General features: G+C 50.2%; 14 non-coding genes and 18 pseudogenes across 14 annotated transcripts; all 32 read right to left on the bottom strand.

Moving 5' to 3' along the window:
• Positions 1 to 41: 41 nt before the first annotated feature.
• Positions 42 to 160, bottom strand: LOC142568833 (5S ribosomal RNA; annotated as a pseudogene).
• Positions 161 to 683: 523 nt separating this feature from the next.
• LOC142568906 (5S ribosomal RNA) lies at positions 684 to 802 on the bottom strand (annotated as a pseudogene).
• A 523-nt stretch (positions 803 to 1,325) lies between these two features.
• On the bottom strand, positions 1,326 to 1,444 carry LOC142568904 (5S ribosomal RNA; annotated as a pseudogene).
• A 524-nt stretch (positions 1,445 to 1,968) lies between these two features.
• On the bottom strand, positions 1,969 to 2,087 carry LOC142568796 (5S ribosomal RNA; annotated as a pseudogene).
• Positions 2,088 to 2,610: 523 nt separating this feature from the next.
• On the bottom strand, positions 2,611 to 2,729 carry LOC142568903 (5S ribosomal RNA; annotated as a pseudogene).
• A 524-nt stretch (positions 2,730 to 3,253) lies between these two features.
• LOC142568830 (5S ribosomal RNA) lies at positions 3,254 to 3,372 on the bottom strand. Its single transcript, XR_012825501.1, has one exon. It is a non-coding gene; the product is annotated as a 5S ribosomal RNA (ribosomal RNA).
• Positions 3,373 to 3,897: 525 nt separating this feature from the next.
• Positions 3,898 to 4,016, bottom strand: LOC142568847 (5S ribosomal RNA; annotated as a pseudogene).
• A 531-nt stretch (positions 4,017 to 4,547) lies between these two features.
• Positions 4,548 to 4,666, bottom strand: LOC142568845 (5S ribosomal RNA; annotated as a pseudogene).
• Positions 4,667 to 5,190: 524 nt separating this feature from the next.
• On the bottom strand, positions 5,191 to 5,309 carry LOC142568807 (5S ribosomal RNA; annotated as a pseudogene).
• Positions 5,310 to 5,833: 524 nt separating this feature from the next.
• LOC142568902 (5S ribosomal RNA) lies at positions 5,834 to 5,952 on the bottom strand (annotated as a pseudogene).
• A 523-nt stretch (positions 5,953 to 6,475) lies between these two features.
• On the bottom strand, positions 6,476 to 6,594 carry LOC142568846 (5S ribosomal RNA; annotated as a pseudogene).
• A 526-nt stretch (positions 6,595 to 7,120) lies between these two features.
• On the bottom strand, positions 7,121 to 7,239 carry LOC142568832 (5S ribosomal RNA; annotated as a pseudogene).
• Positions 7,240 to 7,764: 525 nt separating this feature from the next.
• LOC142568818 (5S ribosomal RNA) lies at positions 7,765 to 7,883 on the bottom strand. Its single transcript, XR_012825500.1, has one exon. It is a non-coding gene; the product is annotated as a 5S ribosomal RNA (ribosomal RNA).
• A 522-nt stretch (positions 7,884 to 8,405) lies between these two features.
• Positions 8,406 to 8,524, bottom strand: LOC142568862 (5S ribosomal RNA). Its single transcript, XR_012825506.1, has one exon. It is a non-coding gene; the product is annotated as a 5S ribosomal RNA (ribosomal RNA).
• Positions 8,525 to 9,049: 525 nt separating this feature from the next.
• LOC142568793 (5S ribosomal RNA) lies at positions 9,050 to 9,168 on the bottom strand. Its single transcript, XR_012825498.1, has one exon. It is a non-coding gene; the product is annotated as a 5S ribosomal RNA (ribosomal RNA).
• A 525-nt stretch (positions 9,169 to 9,693) lies between these two features.
• LOC142568808 (5S ribosomal RNA) lies at positions 9,694 to 9,812 on the bottom strand (annotated as a pseudogene).
• Positions 9,813 to 10,337: 525 nt separating this feature from the next.
• On the bottom strand, positions 10,338 to 10,456 carry LOC142568806 (5S ribosomal RNA). The gene has a single exon (XR_012825499.1). It is a non-coding gene; the product is annotated as a 5S ribosomal RNA (ribosomal RNA).
• A 525-nt stretch (positions 10,457 to 10,981) lies between these two features.
• Positions 10,982 to 11,100, bottom strand: LOC142568890 (5S ribosomal RNA; annotated as a pseudogene).
• A 526-nt stretch (positions 11,101 to 11,626) lies between these two features.
• Positions 11,627 to 11,745, bottom strand: LOC142568789 (5S ribosomal RNA; annotated as a pseudogene).
• Positions 11,746 to 12,269: 524 nt separating this feature from the next.
• LOC142568870 (5S ribosomal RNA) lies at positions 12,270 to 12,388 on the bottom strand. Its single transcript, XR_012825514.1, has one exon. It is a non-coding gene; the product is annotated as a 5S ribosomal RNA (ribosomal RNA).
• A 523-nt stretch (positions 12,389 to 12,911) lies between these two features.
• On the bottom strand, positions 12,912 to 13,030 carry LOC142568869 (5S ribosomal RNA). The gene has a single exon (XR_012825513.1). It is a non-coding gene; the product is annotated as a 5S ribosomal RNA (ribosomal RNA).
• Positions 13,031 to 13,555: 525 nt separating this feature from the next.
• Positions 13,556 to 13,674, bottom strand: LOC142568787 (5S ribosomal RNA). Its single transcript, XR_012825497.1, has one exon. It is a non-coding gene; the product is annotated as a 5S ribosomal RNA (ribosomal RNA).
• A 525-nt stretch (positions 13,675 to 14,199) lies between these two features.
• Positions 14,200 to 14,318, bottom strand: LOC142568901 (5S ribosomal RNA). Its single transcript, XR_012825521.1, has one exon. It is a non-coding gene; the product is annotated as a 5S ribosomal RNA (ribosomal RNA).
• A 526-nt stretch (positions 14,319 to 14,844) lies between these two features.
• LOC142568868 (5S ribosomal RNA) lies at positions 14,845 to 14,963 on the bottom strand. Its single transcript, XR_012825512.1, has one exon. It is a non-coding gene; the product is annotated as a 5S ribosomal RNA (ribosomal RNA).
• A 524-nt stretch (positions 14,964 to 15,487) lies between these two features.
• On the bottom strand, positions 15,488 to 15,606 carry LOC142568863 (5S ribosomal RNA). Its single transcript, XR_012825507.1, has one exon. It is a non-coding gene; the product is annotated as a 5S ribosomal RNA (ribosomal RNA).
• Positions 15,607 to 16,137: 531 nt separating this feature from the next.
• LOC142568828 (5S ribosomal RNA) lies at positions 16,138 to 16,256 on the bottom strand (annotated as a pseudogene).
• Positions 16,257 to 16,782: 526 nt separating this feature from the next.
• Positions 16,783 to 16,901, bottom strand: LOC142568875 (5S ribosomal RNA). Its single transcript, XR_012825517.1, has one exon. It is a non-coding gene; the product is annotated as a 5S ribosomal RNA (ribosomal RNA).
• Positions 16,902 to 17,427: 526 nt separating this feature from the next.
• Positions 17,428 to 17,546, bottom strand: LOC142568802 (5S ribosomal RNA; annotated as a pseudogene).
• Positions 17,547 to 18,077: 531 nt separating this feature from the next.
• LOC142568826 (5S ribosomal RNA) lies at positions 18,078 to 18,196 on the bottom strand (annotated as a pseudogene).
• Positions 18,197 to 18,720: 524 nt separating this feature from the next.
• Positions 18,721 to 18,839, bottom strand: LOC142568874 (5S ribosomal RNA). The gene has a single exon (XR_012825516.1). It is a non-coding gene; the product is annotated as a 5S ribosomal RNA (ribosomal RNA).
• A 531-nt stretch (positions 18,840 to 19,370) lies between these two features.
• On the bottom strand, positions 19,371 to 19,489 carry LOC142568867 (5S ribosomal RNA). Its single transcript, XR_012825511.1, has one exon. It is a non-coding gene; the product is annotated as a 5S ribosomal RNA (ribosomal RNA).
• A 525-nt stretch (positions 19,490 to 20,014) lies between these two features.
• LOC142568788 (5S ribosomal RNA) lies at positions 20,015 to 20,133 on the bottom strand (annotated as a pseudogene).
• Between the last annotated feature and the right edge of the window lie 459 nt (positions 20,134 to 20,592).

The raw sequence follows: 20,592 nt of genomic DNA, 5'->3' as shown, positions 1-20,592 counted from the left end.
AGACGTCACAGAAGCACGCAATAAAAAAGCAAAAAGAACGGTGCCATCAGCACTCGGTGTTCCCAGGTGGTCTCCATCCCAAGTACTGACCGAGCCCAATGCTGATTAGCTTCGGGGACCGGACGAGAACCGGCGTATTCAGCATGGTATGGCCGATGGCGAGAATGTGCTGTTTACGACTGCACCTGTATCGTGCTGCTATGTCGTGCAGTCGCCGAATGTATTGCTACAGCATACAGCACGTACGCGGCAGTCTTTCCGTGAACAATACACGCACGCGTCGTGTACGTTGATCACTCCGTTTGTGGTTGTTCGCTGCATGCGTGCGCGCTAGTGGTCACAAAAACAAGAGGGCGAGCGCCACATTTTGCGCGCGTTGCAGCCCACAAGGTGCCACTTTATTGATGCGTTGTCATTGAGCTGTATGCGGGTGTGATAAGTAAGCGGTTAGAAGCTTGTGCGACTAAATTTTGCATCATTAGGTATACCGCTTACCACCGTCATCATTCCTCGTACAATATCGTGCAGTGGCCTGAATATTGTTGCTGTTACACTTCGGCGTTGGCTCTACCAGCAGTCTCCAGTTGAACCTAAGTTACAGTAAATGCAAGCACCCACACGTTGTGCAAATGAAAAAAAACAAGACGTCAGAGAAGCACGCAATAAAAAAGCAAAAAGAACGGTGCCATCAGCACTCGGTGTTCCCAGGTGGTCTCCCTCCCAAGTACTGACCGAGCCCAATGCTGCTTAGCTTCGGGGACCGGACGAGAACCGGCGTATTCAGCATGGTGTGGCCGATGGCGAGAATGTGCTGTTTACGACTGCACCTGTATCGTACTGCTATGTCGTGCAGTCGCCGAATGTATTGCTACAGCATACAGCACGTACGCGGCAGTCTTTCCGGGAACAATACACGCACGCGTCGTGTACGTTGATCACTCCGTTTGTGGTTGTTCGCTGCATGCGTGCGCGCTAGTGGTCACAAAAACAAGAGGGCGAGCGCCACATTTTGCGCGCGTTGCAGCCCACAAGGTGCCACTTTATTGATGCGTTGTCATTGAGCTGTATGCGGGTGTGATAAGTAAGCGGTTAGAAGCTTGTGCGACTAAATTTTGCATCATTAGGTATACCGCTTACCACCGTCATCATTCCTCGTACAATATCGTGCAGTGGCCTGAATATTGTTGCTGTTACACTTCGGCGTTGGCTCTACCAGCAGTCTCCAGTTGAACCTAAGTTACAGTAAATGCAAGCACCCACACGTTGTGCAAATGAAAAAAAACAAGACGTCACAGAAGCACGCAATAAAAAAGCAAAAAGAACGGTGCCATCAGCACTCGGTGTTCCCAGGTGGTCTCCCTCCCAAGTACTGACCGAGCCCAATGCTGCTTAGCTTCGGGGACCGGACGAGAACCGGCGTATTCAGCATGGTGTGGCCGATGGCGAGAATGTGCTGTTTACGACTGCACCTGTATCGTACTGCTATGTCGTGCAGTCGCCGAATGTATTGCTACAGCATACAGCACGTACGCGGCAGTCTTTCCGGGAACAATACACGCACGCGTCGTGTACGTTGATCACTCCGTTTGTGGTTGTTCGCTGCATGCGTGCGTGCTAGTGGTCACAAAAACAAGAGGGCGAGCGCCACATTTTGCGCGCGTTGCAGCCCACAAGGTGCCACTTTATTGATGCGTTGTCATTGAGCTGTATGCGGGTGTGATAAGTAAGCGGTTAGAAGCTTGTGCGACTAAATTTTGCATCATTACGTATACCGCTTACCACCGTCATCATTCCTCGTACAATATCGTGCAGTGGCCTGAATATTGTTGGTGTTACACTTCGGCGTTGGCTCTACCAGCACTCTCCAGTTGAACCTAAGTTACAGTAAATGCAAACACCCACACGTTGTGCAAATGAAAAAAAAACAAGACGTCACAGAAGCACGCAATAAAAAAGCAAAAAGAACGGTGCCATCAGCACTCGGTGTTCCCAGGCGGTCTCCCTCCCAAGTACTGACCGAGCCCAATGCTGATTAGCTTCGGGGACCGGACGAGAACCGGCGTATTCAGCATGGTATGGCCGATGGCGAGAATGTGCTGTTTACGACTGCACCTGTATCGTGCTGCTATGTCGTGCAGTCGCCGAATGTATTGCTACAGCATACAGCACGTACGCGGCAGTCTTTCCGTGAACAATACACGCACGCGTCGTGTACGTTGATCACTCCGTTTGTGGTTGTTCGCTGCATGCGTGAGCGCTAGTGGTCACAAAAACAAGAGGGCGAGCGCCACATTTTGCGCGCGTTGCAGCCCACAAGGTGCCACTTTATTGATGCGTTGTCATTGAGCTGTATGCGGGTGTGATAAGTAAGCGGTTAGAAGCTTGTGCGACTAAATTTTGCATCATTAGGTATACCGCTTACCACCGTCATCATTCCTCGTACAATATCGTGCAGTGGCCTGAATATTGTTGCTGTTACACTTCGGCGTTGGCTCTACCAGCAGTCTCCAGTTGAACCTAAGTTACAGTAAATGCAAGCACCCACACGTTGTGCAAATGAAAAAAAACAAGACGTCACAGAAGCACGCAATAAAAAAGCAAAAAGAACGGTGCCATCAGCACTCGGTGTTCCCAGGTGGTCTCCCTCCCAAGTACTGACCGAGCCCAATGCTGCTTAGCTTCGGGGACCGGACGAGAACCGGCGTATTCAGCATGGTGTGGCCGATGGCGAGAATGTGCTGTTTACGACTGCACCTGTATCGTACTGCTATGTCGTGCAGTCGCCGAATGTATTGCTACAGCATACAGCACGTACGCGGCAGTCTTTCCGGGAACAATACACGCACGCGTCGTGTACGTTGATCACTCCGTTTGTGGTTGTTCGCTGCATGCGTGCTTGCTAGTGCTCACAAAAACAAGAGGGCGAGCGCCACATTTTGCGCGCGTTGCAGCCCACAAGGTGCCACTTTATTGATGCGTTGTCATTGAGCTGTATGCGGGTGTGATAAGTAAGCAATTAGAAGCTTGTGCGACTAAATTTTGCATCATTACGTATACCGCTTACCACCGTCATCATTCCGCGTACAATATCGTGTGTTGGCCGGAATATTGTTGGTGTTACACTTCGGCGTTGGCTCTACCAGCAGGCTCCAGTTGAACGTAAGTTACAGTAAATGCAACCACCCACACGTTGTGCAAATGAAAAAAAAACAAGACGTCACAGAAGCACGCAATAAAAAAGCAAAAAGAACGGTGCCATCAGCACTCGGTGTTCCCAGGTGGTCTCCCTCCCAAGTACTGACCGAGCCCAATGCTGCTTAGCTTCGGGGATCGGACGAGAACCGGCGTATACAGCATGGTATGGCCGATGGCGAGAATGTGCTGTTTACGACTGCACCTGTATCGTGCTGCTATGTTGTGCAGTCGCCGAATGTATTGCTACAGCATACAGCACGTACGCGGCAGTCTTTCCGTGAACAACACACGCACGCGTCGTGTACGTTGATCACTCCGTTTGTGGTGGTTCGCTGCATGCGCGCTTGCTAGTGCTCACAAAAACAAGAGGGCGAGCGCCAAATTTTGCGCGCGTTGCAGCCCACAAGGTGCCACTTTATTGATGCGTTGTCATTGAGCTGTATGCGGGTGTGATAAGTAAGCGGTTAGAAGCTTGTGCGACTAAATTTTGCATCATTACGTATACCGCTTACCACCGTCATCATTCCGCGTACAATATCGTGTGTTGGCCGGAATATTTTTGGTGTTACACTTCGGCGTTGGCTCTACTAGCAGGCTCCAGTTGAACGTAAGTTACAGTAAATGCAACCACCCACACGTTGTGCAAATGAAAAAAAAAGCAAGACGTCACAGAAGCACGCAATAAAAAAGCAAAAAGAACGGTGGCATCAGCACTCGGTGTTCCCAGGTGGTCCCCCTCCCAAGTACTGACCGAGCCCAATGCTGAATAGCTTCGGGGATCCGACGAGAACCGGCGTATTCAGCATGGTATGGCCGATGGCGAGAATGTGCTGTTTACGACTGCACCTGTATCGTGCTGCTATGTTGTGCAGTCACCGAATGTATTGCTACAGCATACAGCACGTACGCGGCAGTCTTTCCGTGAACAATACACGCACGCGTCGTGTACGTTGATCACTCCGTTTGTGGTTGTTCGCTGCATGCGTGCGTGCTAGTGCTCACAAAAACAAGAGGGCGAGCGCCACATTTTGCGCGCGTTGCAGCCCACAAGGTGCCACTTTATTGATGCGTTGTCATTGAGCTGTATGCGGGTGTGATAAGTAAGCGGTTAGAAGCTTGTGCGACTAAATTTTGCATCATTACGTATACCGCTTACCACCGTCATCATTCCGCGCACAATATCGTGCAGTGGCCTGAATATTGTTGGTGTTACACTACGGCGTTGGCTCTACCAGCAGGCTCCAGTTGAACCTAAGTTACAGTAAATGCAACCACCCACACGTTGTGCAAATGAAAAAAAAAAAAAAAACAAGACGTCACAGAAGCACGCAATAAAAAAGCAAAAAGAACGGTGCCATCAGCACTCGGTGTTCCCAGGTGGTCCCCCTCCCAAGTACTGACCGAGCCAAATGCTGATTAGCTTCGGGGATCGGACGAGAACCGGCCTATTCAGCATGGTATGGCCGATGGCGAGAATGTGCTGTTTACGACTGCACCTGTATCGTGCTGCTATGTCGTGCAGTCGCCGAATGTATTGCTACAGCATACAGCACGTACGCAGCAGTCTTTCCGTGAACAATACACGCACGCGTCGTGTACGTTGATCACTCCGTTTGTGGTTGTTCGCTGCATGCGTGCGTGCTAGTGGTCACAAAAACAAGAGGGCGAGCGCCACATTTTGCGCGCGTTGCAGCCCACAAGGTGCCACTTTATTGATGCGTTGTCATTGAGCTGTATGCGGGTGTGATAAGTAAGCGGTTAGAAGCTTGTGCGACTAAATTTTGCATCATTACGTATACCGCTTACCACCGTCATCATTCCTCGTACAATATCGTGCAGTGGCCTGAATAGTGTTGGTGTTACACTTCGGCGTTGGCTCTACCAGCACTCTCCAGTTGAACCTAAGTTACAGTAAATGCAAACACCCACACGTTGTGCAAATGAAAAAAAAACAAGACGTCACAGAAGCACGCAATAAAAAAGCAAAAAGAACGGTGCCATCAGCACTCGGTGTTCCCAGGTGGTCTCCCTCCCAAGTACTGACCGAGCCCAATGCTGATTACCTTCGGGGACCGGACGAGAACCGGCGTATTCAGCATGGTATGGCCGATGGCGAGAATGTGCTGTTTACGACTGCACCTGTATCGTGCTGCTATGTCGTGCAGTCGCCGAATGTATTGCTACAGCATACAGCACGTACGCGGCAGTCTTTCCGTGAACAATACACGCACGCGTCGTGTACGTTGATCACTCCGTTTGTGGTTGTTCGCTGCATGCGTGCGCGCTAGTGGTCACAAAAACAAGAGGGCGAGCGCCACATTTTGCGCGCGTTGCAGCCCACAAGGTGCCACTTTATTGATGCGTTGTCATTGAGCTGTATGCGGGTGTGATAAGTAAGCGGTTAGAAGCTTGTGCGACTAAATTTTGCATCATTAGGTATACCGCTTACCACCGTCATCATTCCTCGTACAATATCGTGCAGTGGCCTGAATATTGTTGCTGTTACACTTCGGCGTTGGCTCTACCAGCAGTCTCCAGTTGAACCTAAGTTACAGTAAATGCAAGCACCCACACGTTGTGCAAATGAAAAAAAAACAAGACGTCACAGAAGCACGCAATAAAAAAGCAAAAAGAACGGTGCCATCAGCACTCGGTGTTCCCAGGTGGTCTCCCTCCCAAGTACTGACCGAGCCCAATGCTGCTTAGCTTCGGGGACCGGACGAGAACCGGCGTATTCAGCATGGTGTGGCCGATGGCGAGAATGTGCTGATAACGACTGCACCTGTATCGTACTGCTATGTCGTGCAGTCGCCGAATGTATTGCTACAGCATACAGCACGTACGCGGCAGTCTTTCCGTGAACAATACACGCACGCGTCGTGTACGTTGATCACTCCGTTTGTGGTTGTTCGCTGCATGCGTGCGTGCTATTGCTCACAAAACAAGAGGGCGAGCGCCACATTTTGCGCGCGTTGCAGCCCACAAGGTGCCACTTTATTGATGCGTTGTCATTGAACTGTATGCGGGTGTGATAAGTAAGCGGTTAGAAGCTTGTGCGACTAAATTTTGCATCATTACGTATACCGCTTACCACCGTCATCATTCCGCGTACAACATCGAGCAGTGGCCTGAATATTGTTGGTGTTACACTTCGGCGTTGGCTCTACCAGCAGGCTCCAGTTGAACGTAAGTTACAGTAAATGCAACCACCCACACGTAGTGCAAATGAAAAAAAAACAAGACGTCACAGAAGCACGCAATAAAAAAGCAAAAAGAACGGTGCCATCAGGACTCGGTGTTCCCAGGTGGTCCCCCTCCCAAGTGCTGACCGAGCCCAATGCTGCTTAGCTTCGGGGATCGGACGAGAACCGGCGTATCCAGCATGGTGTGGCCGATGGCGAGAATGTGCTGTTTACGACTGCACCTGTATCGTGCTGCTATGTTGTGCAGTCACCGAATGTATTGCTACAGCATACAGCGCGTACGCGGCAGTCTTTCCGTGAACAATACACGCACGCGTCGTGTACGTTGATCACTCCGTTTGTGGTTGTTCGCTGCATGCGTGCGTGCTATTGCTCACAAAAACAAGAGGGCGAGCGCCACATTTTGCGCGCGTTGCAGCCCACAAGGTGCCACTTTATTGATGCGTTGTCATTGAGCTGTATGCGGGTGTGATAAGTAAGCGGTTTGAAGCTTGTGCGACTAAATTTTGCATCATTACGTATACCGCTTACCACCGTCATCATTCCGCGTACAATATCGTGTAGTGGCCTGAATATTGTTGGTGTTACACTTCGGCGTTGGCTCTACCAGCAGGCTCCAGTTGAAGGTAAATTACAGTAAATGCCACCACCCACACGTTGTGCAAATGAAAAAAAAAAACAAGACGTCACAGAAGCACGCAATAAAAAAGCAAAAAGAACGGTGCCATCAGCACTCGGTGTTCCCAGGTGGTCTCCCTCCCAAGTGCTGACCGAGTCCAATGCTGCTTAGCTTCGGGAATCGGACGAGAACCGGCGTATTCAGCATGGTATGGCCGATGGCGAGAATGTGTTGTTTACGACTGCACCTGTATCGTGCTGCTATGTTGTGCAGTCGCCGAATGTATTGCTACAGCATACAACACGTACGCGGCAGTCTTTCCGTGAACAATACACGCACGCGTCGTGTACGTTGATCACTCCGTTTGTGGTTGTTCGCTGCATGCATGCGTGCTAGTGGTCACAAAGACAAGAGGGCGAGCGCCACATTTTGCGCGCGTTGCAGCCCACAAGGTGCCACTTTATTGATGCGTTGTCATTGAGCTGTATGCGGGTGTCATAAGTAAGCGGTTAGAAGCTTGTGCGACTAAATTTTGCATCATTACGTATACCCCTTACCACCGTCATCATTCCGCGTACAATATCGTGTAGTGGCCTGAACATTGTTGGTGTTACACTTCGGCATTGGCTGTACCAGCAGGCTCCAGTTGAACGTAGGTTGCAGTAAATGCAACCACCCGCACGTTGTGCAAATGAAAAAAAAAACAAGACGTCACAGAAGCACGCAATAAAAAAGCAAAAGGAACGGTGCCATCAGCACTCGGTGTTCCCAGGTGGTCGCCCTCCCAAGTACTGACCGAGCCCAATGCTGCTTAGCTTCGGGGATCGGACGAGAACCGGCGTATCCAGCATGGTATGGCCGATGGCGAGAATGTGCTGTTTACGACTGCACCTGTATCGTGCTGCTATGTTGTGCAGTCGCCGAATGTATTGCTACAGCATACAGCACGAACGCGGCAGTCTTTCCGTGAACAATACACGCGTCGTGTACGTTGATCACTCCGTTTGTGGTTGTTCGCTGCATGCGTGCGTGCGAGTGCTCACAAAAACAAGAGGGCGAGCGCCACATTTTGCGCGCGTTGCAGCCCACAAGGTGCCACTTTATTGATGCGTTTCATTGAGCTGTATGCGGGTGTGATAAGTCAGCGGTTAGAAGCTTGTGCGACTAAATTTTGCATCATTACGTATACCGCTTACCACCGTCATCATTCCGCGTACAATATCGTGTAGTGGCCTGAATATTGTTGGTGTTACACTTCGGCGTTGGCTCTACCAGCAGGCTCCAGTTGAACGTAAGTTACAGGAAATGCAACCACCCACACGTTGTGCAAATGAAAAAAAAAAGAACAAGACGTCACAGAAGCACGCAATAAAAAACAAAAAGAACGGTGCCATCAGCACTCGGTGTTCCCAGGTGGTCCCCCTCCCAAGTACTGACCGAGCCCAATGCTGCTTAGCTTCGGGGATCGAACGAGAACCGGCGTATTCAGCATGGTATGGCCGATGGCGAGAATGTGCTGTTTACGACTGCACCTGTATCGTGCTGCTATGTTGTGCAGTCGCCGAATGTATTGCTACAGCATACAGCACGTACGCGGCAGTCTTTCCGTGAACAATACACGCACGCGTCGTGTACGTTGATCACTCCGTTTGTGGTTGTTCGCTGCATGCGTGCGTGCTAGTGCTCAGAAAAACAAGTGGGCGAGCGCCACATTTTGCGCGCGTTGCAGCCCACAAGGTGCCACTTTATTGATGCGTTGTCATTGAGCTGTATGCGGGTGTGATAAGTAAGCGGTTAGAAGCTTGTGCGACTAAATTTTGCATCATTACGTATACCGCTAACCACCGTCATCATTCCGCGTACAATATCGTGTAGTGGCCTGAATATTGTTGGTGTTACACTTCGGCGTTGGCTCTACCAGCAGGCTCCAGTTGAACGTAAGTTACAGTAAATGCAACCACCCACACGTTGTGCAAATGAAAAAAAAAACAAGACGTCACAGAAGCACGCCATAAAAAAGCAAAAAGAACGGTGCCATCAGCACTCGGTGTTCCCAGGTGGTCCCCCTCCCAAGTACTGACCGAGCCCAATGCTGCTTAGCTTCGGGGATCGGACGAGAACCGGCGTATTCAGCATGGTATGGCCGATGGCGAGAATGTGCTGTTTACGACTGCACCTGTATCGTGCTGCTATGTTGTGCAGTCACCGAATGTATTGCTACAGCATACAGCGCGTACGCGGCAGTCTTTCCGTGAACAATACACGCACGCGTCGTGTACGTTGATCACTCCGTTTGTGGTTGTTCGCTGCATGCGTGCGTGCTATTGCTCACAAAAACAAGAGGGCGAGCGCCACATTTTGCGCGCGTTGCAGCCCACAAGGTGCCACTTTATTGATGCGTTGTCATTGAGCTGTATGCGGGTGTGATAAGTAAGCGGTTTGAAGCTTGTGCGACTAAATTTTGCATCATTACGTATACCGCTTACCACCGTCATCATTCCGCGTACAATATCGTGTAGTGGCCTGAATATTGTTGGTGTTACACTTCGGCGTTGGCTCTACCAGCAGGCTCCAGTTGAAGGTAAATTACAGTAAATGCCACCACCCACACGTTGTGCAAATGAAAAAAAAAACAAGACGTCACAGAAGCACGCAATAAAAAAGCAAAAAGAACGGTGCCATCAGCACTCGGTGTTCCCAGGTGGTCTCCCTCCCAAGTGCTGACCGAGTCCAATGCTGCTTAGCTTCGGGGATCGGACGAGAACCGGCGTATTCAGCATGGTATGGCCGATGGCGAGAATGTGTTGTTTACGACTGCACCTGTATCGTGCTGCTATGTTGTGCAGTCGCCGAATGTATTGCTACAGCATACAACACGTACGCGGCAGTCTTTCCGTGAACAATACACGCACGCGTCGTGTACGTTGATCACTCCGTTTGTGGTTGTTCGCTGCATGCATGCGTGCTAGTGGTCACAAAGACAAGAGGGCGAGCGCCACATTTTGCGCGCGTTGCAGCCCACAAGGTGCCACTTTATTGATGCGTTGTCATTGAGCTGTATGCGGGTGTCATAAGTAAGCGGTTAGAAGCTTGTGCGACTAAATTTTGCATCATTACGTATACCGCTTACCACCGTCATCATTCCGCGTACAATATCGTGTAGTGGCCTGAACATTGTTGGTGTTACACTTCGGCATTGGCTGTACCAGCAGGCTCCAGTTGAACGTAAGTTGCAGTAAATGCAACCACCCACACGTTGTGCAAATGAAAAAAAAAACAAGACGTCACAGAAGCACGCAATAAAAAAGCAAAAGGAACGGTGCCATCAGCACTCGGTGTTCCCAGGTGGTCGCCCTCCCAAGTACTGACCGAGCCCAATGCTGCTTAGCTTCGGGGATCGGACGAGAACCGGCGTATCCAGCATGGTATGGCCGATGGCGAGAATGTGCTGTTTACGACTGCACCTGTATCGTGCTGCTATGTTGTGCAGTCGCCGAATGTATTGCTACAGCATACAGCACGAACGCGGCAGTCTTTCCGTGAACAATACACGCACGCGTCGTGTACGTTGATCACTCCGTTTGTGGTTGTTCGCTGCATGCGTGCGTGCGAGTGCTCACAAAAACAAGAGGGCGAGCGCCACATTTTGCGCGCGTTGCAGCCCACAAGGTGCCACTTTATTGATGCGTTTCATTGAGCTGTATGCGGGTGTGATAAGTCAGCGGTTAGAAGCTTGTGCGAATAAATTTTGCATCATTACGTATACCGCTTACCACCGTCATCATTCCGCGTACAATATCGTGTAGTGGCCTGAATATTGTTGGTGTTACACTTCGGCGTTGGCTCTACCAGCAGGCTCCAGTTGAACGTAAGTTACAGGAAATGCAACCACCCACACGTTGTGCAAATGAAAAAAAAAGAACAAGACGTCACAGAAGCACGCAATAAAAAACAAAAAGAACGGTGCCATCAGCACTCGGTGTTCCCAGGTGGTCCCCCTCTTAAGTACTGACCGAGCCCAATGCTGCTTAGCTTCGGGGATCGAACGAGAACCGGCGTATTCAGCATGGTATGGCCGATGGCGAGAATGTGCTGTTTACGACTGCACCTGTATCGTGCTGCTATGTTGTGCAGTCGCCGAATGTATTGCTACAGCATACAGCACGTACGCGGCAGTCTTTCCGTGAACAATACACGCACGCGTCGTGTACGTTGATCACTCCGTTTGTGGTTGTTCGCTGCATGCGTGCGTGCTAGTGCTCAGAAAAACAAGTGGGCGAGCGCCACATTTTGCGCGCGTTGCAGCCCACAAGGTGCCACTTTATTGATGCGTTGTCATTGAGCTGTATGCGGGTGTGATAAGTAAGCGGTTAGAAGCTTGTGCGACTAAATTTTGCATCATTACGTATACCGCTAACCACCGTCATCATTCCGCGTACAATATCGTGTAGTGGCCTGAATATTGTTGGTGTTACACTTCGGCGTTGGCTCTACCAGCAGGCTCCAGTTGAACGTAAGTTACAGTAAATGCAACCACCCACACGTTGTGCAAATGAAAAAAAAAAACAAGACGTCACAGAAGCACGCAATAAAAAAGCAAAAAGAACGGTGCCATCAGCACTCGGTGTTCCCAGGTGGTCCCCCTCCCAAGTACTGACCGAGCCCAATGCTCCTTAGCTTCGGGGATCGGACGAGAACCGGCGTATTCAGCATGGTATGGCCGATGGCGAGAATGTGCTGTTTACGACTGCACCTGTATCGTGCTACTATGTTGTGCAGTCGCCGAATGTATTGCTACAGCATACAGCACGAACGCGGCAGTCTTTCCGTGAACAATACACGCACGCGTCGTGTACGTTGATCACTCCATTTGTGGTTGTTCGCTGCATGCGTGCGTGCTAGTGCTCACAAAAACAAGAGGGCGAGCGCCAGATTTTGCGCGCGTTGCAGCCCACAAGGTGCCACTTTATTGATGCGTTGTGATTGAGCTGTATGCGGGTGTGATAAGTAAGCGGTTAGAAGCTTGTGCGACTAAATTTTGCATCATTACGTATACCGCTTACCACCGTCATCATTCCGCGTACAATATCGTGTAGTGGCCTGAATATTGTTGGTGTTACACTTCGGCGTTGCCTCTACCAGCAGGCTCCAGTTGAACGTAAGTTACAGTAAATGCAACCACCCACACGTTGTGCAAATGAAAAAAAAACAAGACGTCACAGAAGCACGCAATAAAAAAGCAAAAAGAACGGTGCCATCAGCACTCGGTGTTCCCAGGTGGTCCCCCTCCCAAGTACTGGCCGAGCCCAATGCTGCTTAGCTTCGGGGATCGAACGAGAACCGGCGTATTCAGCATGGTATGGCCGATGGCGAGAATGTGCTGTTTACGACTGCACCTGTATCGTGCTGCTATGTTGTGCAGTCACGAATGTATTGCTACAGCATACAGCACGTACGCGGCAGTCTTTCCGTGAACAATACACGCACGCGTCGTGTACGTTGATCACTCCGTTTGTGGTTGTTCGCTGCATGCGTGCGTGCTAGTGCTCAGAAAAACAAGTGGGCGAGCGCCACATTTTGCGCGCGTTGCAGCCCACAAGGTGCCACTTTATTGATGCGTTGTCATTGAGCTGTATGCGGGTGTGATAAGTAAGCGGTTAGAAGCTTGTGCGACTAAATTTTGCATCTTTACGTATACCGCTTAACACCGTCATCATTCCGCGTACAATATCGTGTAGTGGCCTGAATATTGTTGGTGTTACACTTCGGCGTTGGCTCTACCAGCAGGCTCCAGTTGAACGTAAGTTACAGTAAATGCAACCACCCACACGTTGTGCAAATGAAAAAAAAGCAAGACCTCACAGAAGCACGCAATAAAAAAGCAAAAAGAACGGTGCCATCAGCACTCGGTGTTCCCAGGTGGTCCCCCTCCCAAGTACTGGCCGAGCCCAATGCTGCTTAGCTTCGGGGATCGAACGAGAACCGGCGTATTCAGCATGGTATGGCCGATGGCGAGAATGTGTTGTTTACGACTGCACCTGTATCGTGCTGCTATGTTGTGCAGTCGCCGAATGTATTGCTACAGCATACAGCACGTACGCGGCAGTCTTTCCGTGAACAATACACGCACGCGTCGTGTACGTTGATCACTCCGTTTGTGGTTGTTCGCTGCATGCGTGCGTGCTAGTGCTCACAAAAACAAGAGGGCGAGCGCCCCATTTTGCGCGCGTTGCAGCCCACAAGGTGCCACTTTATTGATGCGTTGTCATTGAGCTGTATGCGGGTGTGATAAGTAAGCGGTTAGAAGCTTGTGCGACTAAATTTTCCATCATTACGTATACCGCTTACCACCGTCATCATTCCGCGTACAATATCGTGTAGTGGCCTGAATATTGTTGGTGTTACACTTCGGCGTTGGCTCTACCAGCAGGCTCCAGTTGAACGAAAGTTACAGTAAATGCAACCACCCACACGTTGTGCAAATGAAAAAAAAAACAAGACGTCACAGAAGCACGCAATAAAAAAGCAAAAAGAACGGTGCCATCAGCACTCGGTGTTCCCAGGTGGTCTCCCTCCCAAGTACTGACCGAGCCCAATGCTGCTTAGCTTCGGGGATCGGACGAGAACCGGCGCATTCAGCATGGTATGGCCGATGGCGAGAATGTGCTGTTTACGACTGCACCTGTATCGTGCTGCTATGTTGTGCAGTCGCCGAATGTATTGCTAAAGCATACAGCACGTACGCGGCAGTCTTTCCGTGAACAATACACGCACGCCTCGTGTACGTTCATCACTCCGTTTGTGGTTGTTCGCTGCATGCGTGCGTGCTAGTGCTCACAAAAACAAGAGGGCGAGCGCCACATTTTGCGCGCGTTGCAGCCCACAAGGTGCCACTTTATTGATGCGTTGTCATTGAGCTGTATGCGGGTGTGATAAGTAAGCGGTTAGAAGCTTGTGCGACTAAATTTTGCATCATTACGTATACCGCTTACAACCGTCATCATTCCGCGTACAATATCGTGTAGTGGCCTGAATATTGTTGGTGTTACACTTCGGCGTTGGCTCTACCAGCAGGCTCCAGTTGAACGTAAGTTACAGTATATGCAACCACCCACACGTTGTGCAAATGAAAAAAAAAACAAGACGTCACAGAAGCACGCAATAAAAAAGCAAAAAGAACGGTGCCATCAGCACTCGGTGTTCCCAGGTGGTCTCCCTGCCAAGTACTGACCGAGCCCAATGCTGCTTAGCTTCGGGGATCGGACGAGAACCGGCGCATTCAGCATGGTATGGCCGATGGCGAGAATGTGCTGTTTACGACTGCACCTGTATCGTGCTGCTATGTTGTGCAGTCGCCGAATGTATTGCTAAAGCATACAGCACGAACGCGGCAGTCTTTCCGTGAACAATACACGCACGCGTCGTGTACGTTGATCACTCCATTTGTGGTTGTTCGCTGCATGCGTGCGTGCTAGTGCTCACAAAAACAAGAGGGCGAGCGCCAGATTTTGCGCGCGTTGCAGCCCACAAGGTGCCACTTTATTGATGCGTTGTGATTGAGCTGTATGCGGGTGTGATAAGTAAGCGGTTAGAAGCTTGTGCGACTAAATTTTGCATCATTACGTATACCGCTTACCACCGTCATCATTCCGCGTACAATATCGTGTAGTGGCCTGAATATTGTTGGTGTTACACTTCGGCGTTGCCTCTACCAGCAGGCTCCAGTTGAACGTAAGTTACAGTAAATGCAACCACCCACACGTTGTGCAAATGAAAAAAAAAAACAAGACGTCACAGAAGCACGCAATAAAAAAGCAAAAAGAACGGTGCCATCAGCACTCGGTGTTCCCAGGTGGTCCCCCTCCCAAGTACTGGCCGAGCCCAATGCTGCTTAGCTTCGGGGATCGAACGAGAACCGGCGTATTCAGCATGGTATGGCCGATGGCGAGAATGTGCTGTTTACGACTGCACCTGTATCGTGCTGCTATGTTGTGCAGTCACGAATGTATTGCTACAGCATACAGCACGTACGCGGCAGTCTTTCCGTGAACAATACACGCACGCGTCGTGTACGTTGATCACTCCGTTTGTGGTTGTTCGCTGCATGCGTGCGTGCTAGTGCTCAGAAAAACAAGTGGGCGAGCGCCACATTTTGCGCGCGTTGCAGCCCACAAGGTGCCACTTTATTGATGCGTTGTCATTGAGCTGTATGCGGGTGTGATAAGTAAGCGGTTAGAAGCTTGTGCGACTAAATTTTGCATCATTACGTATACCGCTTAACACCGTCATCATTCCGCGTACAATATCGTGTAGTGGCCTGAATATTGTTGGTGTTACACTTCGGCGTTGGCTCTACCAGCAGGCTCCAGTTGAACGAAAGTTACAGTCAATGCAACCACCCACACGTTGTGCAAATGAAAAAAAAAACAAGACGTCACAGAAGCACGCAATAAAAAAGCAAAAATAACGGTGCCATCAGCACTCGGTGTTCCCAGGTGGTCTCCCTCTCAAGTACTGACCGAGCCCAATGCTGCTTAGCTTCGGGGATCGGACGAGAACCGGCGTATTCAGCATGGTATGGCCGATGGCGAGAATGTGCTGTTTACGACTGCACCTGTATCGTGCTGCTATGTTGTGCAGTCGCCGAATGTATTGCTACAGCATACAGAACGTACGCAGCAGTCTTTCGGTGAACAATACACGCACGCGTCGTGTACGTTGATCACTCCGTTTGTGGTTGTTCGCGGCATGCGTGCGTGCTAGTGCTCACAAAAACAAGAGGGCGAGCGCCACATTTTGCGCGCGTTGCAGCCCACAAGGTGCCACTTTATTGATGCGTTGTCATTGAGCTGTATGCGGGGCTGATAAGTAAGCGGTTAGAAGCTTGTGCGACTAAATTTTGCATCATTACGTATACCGCTTACCACCGTCATCATTCCGCGTACAATATCGTGTAGTGGCCTGAATATTGTTGATGTTACACTTCGGCGTTGGCTCTACCAGCAGGCTCCAGTTGAACGTAAGTTACAGTAAATGCAACCACCCACACGTTGTGCAAATGAAAAAGAAAAAAAAAACAAGACGTCACAGAAGCACGCAATAAAAAAGCAAAAAGAACGGTGCCATCAGCACTCGGTGTTCCCAGGTGGTCTCCCTGCCAAGTTCTGACCGAGCCCAATGCTGCTTAGCTTCGGGGATCGGACGAGAACCGGCGCATTGAGCATGGTATGGCCGATGGCGAGAATGTGCTGTTTACGACTGCACCTGTATCGTGCTGCTATGTTGTGCAGTCGCCGAATGTATTGCTAAAGCATACAGCACGTACGCGGCAGTCTTTCCGTGAACAATACACGCACGCGTCGTGTACGTTCATCACTCCGTTTGTGGTTGTTCGCTGCATGCGTGCGTGCTAGTGCTCACAAAAACAAGAGGGCGAGCGCCACATTTTGCGCGCGTTGCAGCCCACAAGGTGCCACTTTATTGATGCGTTGTCATTGAGCTGTATGCGGGTGTGATAAGTAAGCGGTTAGAAGCTTGTGCGACTAAATTTTGCATCATTACGTATACCGCTTACAACCGTCATCATTCCGCGTACAATATCGTGTAGTGGCCTGAATATTGTTGGTGTTACACTTCGGCATTGGCTCTACCAGCAGGCTCCAGTTGAACGTAAGTTACAGTATATGCAACCACCCACACGTTGTGCAAATGAAAAAAAAAAACAAGACGTCACAGAAGCACGCAATAAAAAAGCAAAAAGAACGGTGCCATCAGCACTCGGTGTTCCCAGGTGGTCTCCCTCCCAAGTACTGACCGAGCCCAATGCTGCTTAGCTTCGGGGATCGGACGAGAACCGGCGTATTCAGCATGGTCTGGCCGATGGCGAGAATGTGCTGTTTACGACTGCACCTGTATCGTGCTGCTATGTTGTGCAGTCGCCTAATGTATTGCTACAGCATACAGCACGTACGCGGCAGTCTTTCGGTGAACAATACAAGCACGCGTCGTGTACGTTGATCACTCCGTTGGTGGTTGTTCGCTGCATGCGTGCGTCCTAGTGCTCACAAAAACAAGAAGGCGAGCGCCACATTTTGCGCGCGTTGCAGCCCACAAGGTGCCACTTTATTGATGCGTTGTCATTGAGCTGTATGCGGGTGTGATAAGTAAGCGGTTAGAAGCTTGTGCGACTAAATTTTGCATCATTACGTATACCGCTTACCACCGTCATCATTCCGCGTACAATATCGTGTAGTGACCTGAATATTGTTGGTGTTACACATCGGCGTTGGCTCTACCAGCAGGCTCCAGTTGAACGTAAGTTACAGTATATGCAACCACCCAAACGTTGTGCAAATGAAAAAAAAAAACAAGACGTCACCGAAGCACGCAATAAAAAAGCAAAAAGAACGGTTCCATCAGCACTCGGTGTTCCCAGGTGGTCTCCCTCCCAAGTACTGACCGAGCCCAATGCTGCTTAGCTTCGGGGATCGGACGAGAACCGGCGTATTCAGCATGGTCTGGCCGATGGCGAGAATGTGCTGTTTACGACTGCACCTGTGCCGTGCTGCTATGTTGTGCAGTCGCCTAATGTATTGCTACAGCATACAGCACGTACGCGGCAGTCTTTCGGTGAACAATACACGCACGCGTCGTGTACGTTGATCACTCCGTTTGTGGTTGTTCGCTGCATGCGTGCGTGCTAGTGCTCACAAAAACAAGAGGGCGAGCGCCACATTTTGCGCCCGTTGCAGCCCACAAGGCGCCACTTTATTGATGCGTTGTCATTGAGCTGTATGCGGTTGTGATAAGTAAGCGGTTAGAAGCTTGTGCGACTAAATTTTGCATCATTACGTATACCGCTTACCACCGTCATCATTCCGCGTACAATATCGTGTAGTGGCCTGAATATTGTTGATGTTACACTTCGGCGTTGGCTCTACCAGCAGGCTCCAGTTGAACGTAAGTTACAGTAAATGCAACCACCCACACGTTGTGCAAATGAAAAAGAAAAAAAAAACAAGACGTCACAGAAGCACGCAATAAAAAAGCAAAAAGAACGGTGCCATCAGCACTCGGTGTTCCCAGGTGGTCTCCCTGCCAAGTTCTGACCGAGCCCAATGCTGCTTAGCTTCGGGGATCGGACGAGAACCGGCGCATTGAGCATGGTATGGCCGATGGCGAGACTGTGCTGTTTACGACTGCACCTGTATCGTGCTGCTATGTTGTGCAGTCGCCGACTGTATTGCTAAAGCATACAGCACGTACGCGGCAGTCTTTCCGTGAACAATACACGCACGCGTCGTGTACGTTGATCACTCCGTTTGTGGTTGTTCGCTGCATGCGTGCGTGCTAGTGCTCACAAAAACAAGAGGGCGAGCGCCACATTTTGCGCGCGTTGCAGCCCACAAGGTGCCACTTTATTGATGCGTTGTCATTGAGCTGTATGCGGGTGTGATAAGTAAGCGGTTAGAAGCTTGTGCGACTAAATTTTGCATCATTACGTATACAGCTTACCACCGTCATCATTCCGCGTACAATATCGTGTAGTGGCCTGAATATTGTTGGTGTTACACTTCGGCGTTGGCTCTACCAGCAGGCTCCAGTTGAACGTAAGTTACAGTATATGCAACCACCCACACGTTGTGCAAATGAAAAAAAAACAAGACGTCACAGAAGCACGCAATAAAAAAGCAAAAAGAACGGTGCCATCAGCACTCGGTGTTCCCAGGTGGTCTCCCTCCCAAGTACTGACCGAGCCCAATGCTGCTTAGCTTCGGGGATCGGACGAGAACCGGCGTATTCAGCATGGTCTGGCCGATGGCGAGAATGTGCTGTTTACGACTGCACCTGTATCGTGCTGCTATGTTGTGCAGTCGCCTAATGTATTGCTACAGCATACAGCACGTACGCGGCAGTCTTTCGGTGAACAATACAAGCACGCGTCGTGTACGTTGATCACTCCGTTTGTGGTTGTTCGCTGCATGCGTGCGTCCTAGTGTTCACAAAAACAAGAGGGCGAGCGCAACATTTTGCGCGCGTTGCAGCCCACAAGGTGCCACTTTATTGATACGTTGTCATTGAGCTGTATGCGGCTGTGATAAGTAAGCGGTTAGAAGCTTGTGCGACTAAATTTTGCATCATTACGTATACCGCTTACCACCGTCATCATTCCGCGTACAATATCGTGTAGTGGCCTGAATATTGTTGGTGTTACACTTCGGCGTTGGCTCTACCAGCAGGCTCCAGTTGAACGTAAGTTACAGTAAATGCAACCACCCACACGTTGGACAAATGAAAAAGAAGAAAACAACAAGACGTCACAGAAGCATGCAATAAAAGAGCAAAAAGAACGGTGCCATCAGCACTCGGTCTTCCCAGGTGGTCTCCCTGCCAAGTACTGACCGAGCCCAATGCTGCTTAGCTTCAGGGATCGGACGAGAACCGGCGCATTCAGCATGGTATGGCCGATGGCGAGAATGTGCTGTTTACGACTGCACCTGTATCGTGCTGCTATGCTGTGCAGTCGCCGAATGTATTGCTACAGCATACAGCACGTACGCGGCAGTCTTTCCGTGTACAATACACGCACGCGCCCTGTACGTTGATCACTCCGTTTGTGGTTGTTCGCTGCATGCGTGCGTGCTAGTGCTCACAAAAACAAGAGGGCGAGCGCCACATTTTGCGCCCGTTGCAGCCCACAAGGTGCCACTTTATTGATGTGTTGTCATTGAGCTGTATGCGGTTGTGATGAGTAAGCGGTTAGAAGCTTGTGCGACTAAATTTTGCATCATTACGTGTACCGCTTACCACCGTCATCATTCCGCGTACAATATCGTGTAGTGGCCTGAATATTGTTGGTGATACACTTCGGCGTTGGCTCTACCAGCAGGCTCCAGTTGAACGTAAGTTACAGTAAATGCAACCACCCACACGTTGTGCAAATGAAAAAAAAAACAAGACGTCACAGAAGCACGCAACAAAAAAGCAAAAAGAACGGTGCCATCAGCACTCGGTGTTCCCAGGTGGTCTCCCTGCCAAGTACTGACCGAGCCCAATGCTGCTTAGCTTCGGGGATCGGACGAGAACCGGCGCATTCAGCATCGTATGGCCGATGGCGAGAATGTGCTGTTTACGACTACACCTGTATCGTGCTGCTATGTTGTGCAGTCGCCGAATGTATTGCTACAGCATACAGCACGTACGCGGCAGTCTTTCCGTGAACAATACACGCACGCGTCGTGTACGTTGATCACTCCGTTTGTGGTTGTTCGCTGCATGCGTGCGTGCTAGTGCTAACAAAAACAAGAGGGCCACCGCCACATTTCGCGCGCGTTGCAGACCACAAGGTGCCACTTTATTGATGCGTTGTCATTGAGCTGTATGCGGGTGTGATAAGTAAGCGGTTAAAAGCTCGTGCGACTAAATTTTGCATCATTACGTATACCGCTTACCACCGTCATCATTCCGCGTACAGTATCGTGTAGTGGCCTGAATATTGTTGATGTTACACTTCGGCGTTGGCTCTACCAGCAGGCTCCAGTTGAACGTAAGTTACAGTAAATGCAACCACCCACA

Source organism: Dermacentor variabilis, unplaced genomic scaffold, assembly GCF_050947875.1.
Source record: "Dermacentor variabilis isolate Ectoservices unplaced genomic scaffold, ASM5094787v1 scaffold_304, whole genome shotgun sequence".
Taxonomy (NCBI): Eukaryota; Metazoa; Arthropoda; class Arachnida; order Ixodida; family Ixodidae; genus Dermacentor; species Dermacentor variabilis.
The sequence above is the reverse complement of the archived record's forward strand: the minus strand, read 5'-3'. Positions and strand labels throughout refer to the sequence as shown.